This window comes from Chiloscyllium plagiosum, chromosome 1 (genome assembly GCF_004010195.1).
Source record: "Chiloscyllium plagiosum isolate BGI_BamShark_2017 chromosome 1, ASM401019v2, whole genome shotgun sequence".
Lineage (NCBI taxonomy): Eukaryota > Metazoa > Chordata > Chondrichthyes > Orectolobiformes > Hemiscylliidae > Chiloscyllium > Chiloscyllium plagiosum.
In genome coordinates, this window is record NC_057710.1 from 10,530,427 (window position 1) to 10,539,548 (window position 9,122).

Here is a 9,122-nt window from a genome sequence, read left to right on the forward strand (position 1 = left end):
ACGTCGATTCTCCTGTTCCCTGGATGCTGCCTGACCTGCTGCGCTTTTCCAGCAACACATTTTCAGCTCTGATCTCCAGCATCTGCAGACCTCATTTTCCCCTCTTATACTGGGTGCCCTATTATCAACCGTTCTTTCTATCTGCCTTACCACCTTTAATGATTTGTGCACATGTACACACACATCCCCCATTCCTGCCGACTCTGAATGAAGGGTCCCGACCTGAAAGGTAGGCTCTCCTGCTCCTCTGATGCTGTGTTTTTTCCAGCTCCACACTTCACTATCTCCAACCCCCAACTTTAGAACTGTATCCCTTATTTGTATTGTCTTTAAATGGTCTTTCAGTCCAAAGTTACCTTGCCCTTCTTTGCACTGAACCTCATCTGCCACCTATCCATCCACTCCACCGACTTGTCAATGTCCTTTTGGAGTTCCACACTACCCTCCTCACAGTTTTCAATCCTTCCAAGTTAGTGGTGTCTGCAAACTTTGAAATTGTCCGCGGCAAACCTTCCTGCAGCCGGAAAAAATATCCATTGACTGTTACTTTCTGGCTCCTATCTCTCAGCCAACTTTGTACCAAATTGCTGCTGTCTCAGTTACACCGTGCCGTGTAACTTTCACAAAGCCTGCTTTGCGGTACTTTATCAGTCACCGTCTGGAAATCCACACCAACAGCATTGCCCTCATCAGGCCTCTTTGTTACTCCTTCAAAAAGCTCCAGCAAGGAAATTAAATATGATTTACCCTTTAGAAGTCTGTGCTGGCTCTTCCTACTTTTTTCCATGTGACTACTAAATCTATCACAAATGATTGTTTCTAGATGTTTCCCCATCACCGAAGTTAAACTATGTGGTATGCAATTGCTGGGGTTACCCTCACAACTTCTCTTGAACAAGGCTGTAATGTTGGCAATTCACCAGTCTTCTGGCACCCCCCCCTGAGTCCAGGGAAGACTGAAAGATTAAGACCTCTGCAAACTCCATTCACACTTCCTTCAAAGTCCTTAGTTTGATCTCATCCAGTCCCACTGCCTAATCAACTTTAAGTGCCAACGATCTAAACAAGTCATTATTAATTTTGAACCCTTCTAATGACAGAGATTCCTCCTCTATCACCAATTGCAATTCCTTACATAGCATCATCAAGCTGCTCCAAAGATGTCCAGCATCTTGGAAGAATTCGGTATCCATGTTATCTGGAAACATGGCTGATGAAGCTTGGGTTAGCTGTAGTAGTAGAAATTGACACCAGGGGTCAGTGTGCGCCCATCAATCAACTGGCTTCTGAAAAAAAAGGGGCCATTTTAAAAAAAATTCACTTCGAACTTTAACTCTAGGATTTTGAACACCATCTGCAAATTAGAGCGAGCAATTAAAAAAAAAACTAGCGGAACTAAAAGAACAAAATCTGTTTCCTTGAGAGGTGAATGTTTTGATTATAAACTCTGGCAGTGAGAGTTAGCTGGAAACAGCTGGGCTAATTAAGGTCCTGAAATATTTACAATAAAAATATACATGAATAAAACGCAGGTGTTCAACTGTCAGCAGCACCCATTATGTATTTGGCATTTACCTGGGATGGATGATGCTAATTGTGCCTTCTGAGTCCGCCAAAGAGCTGGCTCCTTGATTGTGTTTTTTCAAATAATGAATTGGGTTTTCGGATCAATTATTGCCCTCCACAATTAACTCAGCTCAGGACGGGAGTCAAATTGAAGCTGTCATTCTCTACTGTACTGCACCTCTCCCTTCACTGAGTTATCAATGTCTATAGAAGGGTTGGCCACAGCAAAGTTCCAACTCCCATGAAGACAGCAGATGTTAACCTTTGTACAGCTTGGGAGACCCTTGTGGCTGCAATTTCTTGTTCCTGGCTTCACTTCAAGGAATCAGGAGACCAGAGTTATCAGTCCATTGAAGGTTATGAGTTAGGGTGGGTTGCTCTTTCGAAGGTCGGTGCAAACTTGATGGGCTGAATGGCCTCTATCAGTGCTGTAGAGATTCTATAACTCTTAACTGCCCTCTGAAACGTTGCAGAGTATTACCCAGTTCAAAGGCAATTAGGGATGGACCTGCCAGTAATACCTACATCTCGTGAAAAGAAAGAACGCTGAATCCCTATCTTTGGTAAAACTGGTCAATTAGCCCCACTCTGTCCATTATATTGGTGTTGGTTTTGTAAACTGAGCATCTCTGACAGTACAGCACTGTGTCGGTATGGTGCAGGTACATCAGCCTAGAATTTCTCCTCAAGCTTTTTGAAATTGATTTTAAAGCAGCTCACGCTTCTGTTTCCCTGACTTTCTTTAATAAAGAAAAAGCCCACTCACCTTCGGTCTTCCTTTCTCTGGTCATGAACGACAATCTGTGACTGTTTCTGCTGGCTGGAGAATCAATAATAACCAATCTTCTCATTGATTTTGTATGTTCTGGCACATTTACCCAGGCAGGGCAAAAAGGCCAAAATTCTTCATGGAGAATCCAAGTACTGGAAATCTGGACTAAAAGCAGGCTGGAAATAGTGAAGGGCAGCAGTGGGCCGAGAGAATGCATGACCCACTTGTTTCTGGGTTAGAGGGATGAGGTGGAATTTCTTCTCTCTGAGGGGAGTGGACATTCTTTCCCACAGAGGAGGTGGTTAAGTACATTCAAGATTGAGAGAGACAGATTTTTAATCAGTGAGGTAATTATAAGACTGTAGGAGAGAAGAGCAGAATGCGGACATTCCGCCCATGGAGTCAGCTCCACCCTTTGATGGTTAGTTTGGGAAATCCAGGAAGGAGGGGCAAAGTTGGGGAGCAGGAACTATTTTGAAATTACTAATGAAGATCCTCTTCCATCCTCCCCACACAGGAGCCCACACCGTCAAAGCTGCTGTCCACCTTGTTTCCCCCTTCTTACACTGATCAGAACCTTGAAGTGGAGAGAGCCTGAGGCCTGTAATTGAAGACTGCTTGATGGAGCAGAGAAGATTAAGAGGTGACCTTATCAAGGTGATCAAAATTATGAACAATTTTGACAACGTAAAGACATAAAAGTTGGATTGCAATTTCAAGATTATCGGGAAAAGAGCTAGGAGTGAGATGAGGAGAAACCTCTTTACTCAGAGAGTTCTGAGGATTTGGAATCCATTGCCTGGGAGGGTGTGGAGGCGAATTCAGAGGGCTAAAGAGATTGGGAATGACCGGGCAGGTCTTTCAGGAACTGGCCCAAACACAGAGTCGTAGAGTCATAGAGGTATACAACATGGACACAGACCATTCAGTCCAACTCATCCATGTCGACCAGATATCCCAACCTAATCTAGTCCCATCTGCCAGCACTTGCCCCATATCTACCTAAACCCTTTCTATTCACATACATTTTAAATGTTGTAACTGTACCCGCTTCCATCACTTCCTCTGGCAGCTCATTCCATACACACACCACCCTCTGTGTGAAAAAGTTGCCCCTTAGGTCCCTTTTATATCTTTCCCCTCTCACGCTAAACCTATGCCCTCTAGTTGTGGACTTCCCCACCCCAGAGAAAAGACTCTGTCTGTTTATTCTATCCATGCCCCTAATGATCTTGTAAACCTCTATAAGGTCACCCCTCAGTCTCCAATGCTCCAGAGAAAATAGTCCCAGCCTATTCATGATGTGTAGAATGGCATCCTTCTGTAGTGTAAACTTCTATGACTTTACAACCTGAAATATTATGAACAGTTTTGTGGCCCTTATCAATGGGAAGATATCCGAGCATTGGATGCAGTCCAGAAAAGGTTCACTAAACTAATCTGAGGTATGGAGGCACTATCTTTTGAGGAGAGGTTGAGGAGATAGTGCTTGTACTCGCTGGAGTTTGGAAAGTGCAAGGTGACCTTGTTGAAACATACAGGATTCCTAGGGGATGGTTGGTGCAGAAAGGTTGTTTTCACTTGTGGGACAGTCTCAGATGAGAGACCACAAAGCATTTGTACATTTAAGAAAGAGATGAGGAGTAATTTCTTCTCTCAGAGTATGTGAAATGATGAAATTCTTTATCACAGAGGGCTATTGAGCTTGGGTCATTAAGTAGATTCAAGGCTGAAATCAACAGATTTTTAATCAGTGAAGAAATCATAAGACCTTAGGATTTCGGAGCAGAATGAGGCCGTTGGGCCTATTGAGTCTGTTCCACCATTCAATCGTGGCTGATATGTTTCTCAACTCAATTCTCCTGCTTTTATTCATGTAACCCTTGATCCCCTCACTAATCAAGAACCTATCTATTCCTGTCTTAAAGCCACTCAATGACTTGGCCTCCACAGCCCTTTGAGGCAATGAGTTCCTCTACCTGAAGAAATTCCTCCTCAACTCAGTTCTAAATGGCCATCCCTTCACTCTGAGGCTGTGCCGTCAGATCCTAGTCTCTCCTACGAGTGGAAACACTTTCTCTAGGTTCACTCTATCCAGGCCTCTCAGTATTCTGTAAGTTTCATTCATATTGCTGTGTAGCTGGATCCTCAACTTCTTGACCCACAGACCACAATCAGTAAGGATAAATGACAGCACCTCCCCCACCATTATCCTGAAGGTTGGGTACTCAGCCCCTTATTATACTCCTTATATGCTCATAACTGTGCGGCCAAATTCCACCCCAACTCCATTTACAAGTTTGCTGATGACACCATCATTGTAGATCAGATGTTAACCAATAATGAGACAGTGTACAGGAAAGAGATGAGTGCTTTGCAGCATTGTCTTACCATCAGCGTCAGCAAAATGAAGGAGCTGATCAATTTTTATAGATGCACCACAGAAAGCATCCTAGCTGGATATGTCATAGCTTAGTATGGCAAGACCATACTTTGCATGACTGCAAAAAACTACAGCCCAGTTCATCACACAAACCAGCCTTCCGTCCATTGACTTTATCTATACTTCCCACTGCGTTGAGGAAGCAACCAGCATAATCGAAGACTCCTCCCACTTGGTTATATTTTCTTCCATCCTCTTCTGTCGGGCAGAAGATATAGAAGTTTGAATACACATTCAAATAGATTCAAGAACAGCTTCTTTCCCTGCTGTTATCAGACTTTTGAACTGACCTCTCAAATGTTAATTCTGATCTCTCTCTCTCTCTGCACCTACTCTGCAACTGTAACACTGTATTCTGCTCTGTAAGGGGTGACCTTATAGAGGTTTATATGGTACCATCTGCCTGAATAGCACACAAAACACCACTTTTCACTGTATCTCGGTACATGAGACAGCAATAACCTGAGTTCAAATCCCACTGTGGAGATGATAAAATTTGGATTTGATTAATACATTTGTAATTAATGATGACTGGTGTCAATTGTCAGGAGAACCCACCTGGCTCACTAATGTCCTTCGGGGAAGGAAATCTGCCATACGTTTCTAGTCTAGCCTACATGTGACTCCAGACCCTCAGCAATGTGGTTGATTCTTCCCTCTGGGCAATTAGGGATGGGCAATAAATGCTGGTCTGGCCAGTGAAATCCTGTGAATGAGTAAAAGAAAATCTACAAAATGCATTGCAGCAACTCACAGGTTTCCTTTGAAACCCTGACCCTTTGAAAAACAAAGCAGCAGATGCACTAAACCACCACTCCCTGCAGATCCCACTACAAGCTGCATACCATTCTGGTTTGGGAATATAACTCTGTTCCTTCAGTGTTGCTGGGTCAAATTCCTGGAAGATCTTCTTTAACTGCAGGGTGGGTGTACCTACAGCAGACAGACTGCAGTGGTCTAAAACTGACTGCCATCCACTGAAGATCAATTTGGGGTGGACAATAAATGCCTGTGACATTCACATCCCATGAAAGGATATGGAAAAGCTCCCAATTCCAGTGGTCATCCTGGCTCCATCCCAAACTGTCTTTACGATGACTCCCTTAGCCTGTCATTTCTCTCAAAATCTTGAAAGCACTTGAAACTACTTCTGGAATTAATTTGCACTGCCCCTGTTTATAATGAGGGCCAAGTATTCCCACAGATGTTCAACCAGCTCTTTTGTTTTTCTAACATATGTTAATCAAGACTGCATTAAATGGTTTAATTGGAAATTCATCCTGCATATTCACTACTCCAGTCTCAAGTCTTGATGAAAGATTGTTCTTTTTTTTTGTGTAATGTGCCTTCAAATTCTTTGTTGAACTTTGGAGAAATTCTGCGTTTGGCTCTTGGATTGTCGTTGAACACAGAGCCATTGAATAGTTACAGCAGAGAAGGAGGCCATTCAGTCCATCATCTCTACACCACTTTGCCAGATGAACAATGCTTTCAGTGCCAGTGCTCCAACATCTCCCCATTACCATATTCTTCCTTAACACATCCCTGGACACTGTGGGCAAGTTCGTCTTCCATGTTTCAATTGAACATGCTCCTCCACCACACTCTCAGGCACCACCTTCCAAAACTGAACCACTCAAAAATGTTTCTCGTTGTGTCACTGTTATCTCTTTTGGCAATTACCTTAAAACTATATCCTCTCCTTTTCAAATCTTCCTCAATAGGAAGAAGGTCTCACCGTCCACATGATTTTTAATACTTCAAATCAAACTGCCAGAAATTCTGTAGCTGTTTTGTATTTAAAAAAGACTCTTGAGAAAGAAAACAGGACTTCCTTTGACAATGCGAGTGGTTTGTTGACAAACCTAGGGCTTCCTTGGCAACCATCCGTTATTACTCTGCTGAGTCTCATTCACCAATTAGTAACTTTCAGCATTCCTTCAACATTTCCGATTTCAAATCCTCAGCCTCCTGTAAAAACCTCTCAGCTGCTTCAACCTTCACTAACCTTTCTTTAAAATCTGTGTCCTTCCAACTCTGGCCGGTTGGTATCTTCCGTTCTTTGATTTCTTTTTTTATCGATTGCCCTCGCAAAGCTCTCTCTCTCTCTCTCTCTCTCACTTTTTCTCTTCATCACAACTCTTACATCTGAGTCAAAGAGTTCTCCGGGATATATTTTTCCTTATTGGCCTTGAGATATGGTGGCTCAGTGGTGAGCAATTCTGCCTCACAGCACCAGGGTCCCAGGTTAGATTCCAGTCTCAGGTGACTGTCTGTGTGAAGTTTGCACATTCTCCCCATGTCTGCGTGGGTTTCCTCTGGGTGCTCTGGTTTCCTCCCACAGTCCAAAGATGTGTGGATTAGCTGTGGGAAATTGATGGCCTAGTGGTGTCACCGGACTGCTCATCCAGAGACCCGGATAACACCCTGGGGATCTGTGTTCGATCCTGCCATGGCAGATGGTGAAATTTGTATCCAATATAAATCTGGAATTAAGAATCAAATGATGACTATAAATCCATTGTCAGGAAACCCCATGTGATTCACTGATGCCCTTTAGGGAAGAAAGTTGGCCGTGCTTCCCTGATTTGTGATTCCAGACTCAGGGCAATGTGGTCGACTGTCAAAAGCTCTTTGGGCAATTAGGGACAGCCAATAAATGCTGTTTAGCCAGCAATGCCCTGTGAATGAATGAAGGAAAAAAATGCGGGGTTGTAGGAGTAGGGTGGGGTGAAGTGGGTCTCAGTGTAATGTACTTTGGAGGGTCAGTGAGGACTCGCTGGGCTGAGTAGCCTTCTTCAACACTGTAGGGATGTGTGATTCTACTTTCTCTCTGTATTTTTGATTTCATGGCTGTGGTGATGGGAGTCAGTGTCTGGGATTGGGTTGACCATGAGGAGATCTGATTCTCTGTGAAGTAACTCTACAGAGGCTGGTATCCAGTCACTAAGTCCCCCTTTATTTACATGTGAAAAGTCTTTGGCATTGATCCAGCTCCCTCAGAGCCAGCTCTCAGAGTGAAGTGAGCAGAGGCTCTGACACTCCTGTTTATATCTGTTAGCCAGGACTCCCTGATTAGACCAGGTTAACAGCCCCAATCAGGGAACTCATATTCGCTGATGTCCACTTGGCTGACCTCATTACACTTCACCATCACATGGCTGAATAGTTGGTGATGTTCCGCCTGCCACTTTTGTAGCTCAAATGAACCCACTTCTCAGAATGGATTCAGACTGAATTCAAACTGATTTCTCTTTACTTTCCTGCCACACCCACGTACAGCCCACCCCTGCCCCACCCCCATCCACCCGCCCACCACCACCATGTCAACCCCTCACTCTGGACTACATCAACTACACAAAACCTTCATAAGATCAGACCATGAAGGAGCAGAATTAGGCCATTCAGCCCATCAGGTCTGCTCTGCCACTTGATTATCGCAGATGGAGGAGGGGAGAGGATGCAAGCAAATTAAAGTGGCTGCAGGATCGAAATGCCGAACAAATATCGATAAATTCAGCAAGAAGCATTCCTGGTCCCAAAACTCGACTTCCTTCAGCGTGACTGCCTCAGCTGGCCATGATAAAGCCTGGAATCCTCCAATTCCCTGAGGCTGAGGTCAGTACTTATTTTGGGCAGACGCAAGACCGTCCATCAGTTCCTGAGTGAGGCCCAGCTCACTTTAGATAATTGACTTGGTGAGGCAAGAAAGAGAAACAATGACATAGAGACAGAAACACACACAGGCACATATATTCATACACTCACACATACACACAGACACATACACATGTACACACATACATTCATACACACACATACACACAGACACATACACATGTACACACATACATTCATACACACACACAGACACATACACATGTACACACATACATTCATACACACACATACACACAGACACATACACATGTACACACATACATTCATACACTCACACATACACACGGACACATACACATGTACACACATATATTCATACACTCACACATACAGACACATACACATGTACACACATACATTCATACACACACATACACACAGACACATACACATGTACACACATACATTCATACACACACATACACACAGACACATACACATGTACACACATACATTCATACACACACATACACACAGACACATACACATGTACACACATACATTCATACACACACATACACACAGACACATACACATGTACACACATACATTCATACACACACATACACACAGACACATACACATGTACACACATACATTCATACACACACATACACACAGACACATACACATGTACACACATACATTCATACACACACA

At 43.6% G+C, this 9,122-nt stretch overlaps 1 long non-coding RNA gene across 2 annotated transcripts in view; it reads left to right on the forward strand.

Moving 5' to 3' along the window:
• Nucleotides 1–9,122, forward strand: part of LOC122552765 — a 41,655-nt gene that overhangs the window by 17,068 nt on the left and 15,465 nt on the right. For both annotated transcript variants that reach the window (XR_006312502.1, XR_006312505.1), the window contains exon 3: nt 2,856–2,995. This is a non-coding gene — a long non-coding RNA (uncharacterized LOC122552765). The remainder of the gene's footprint in view (nt 1–2,855; nt 2,996–9,122) is intronic.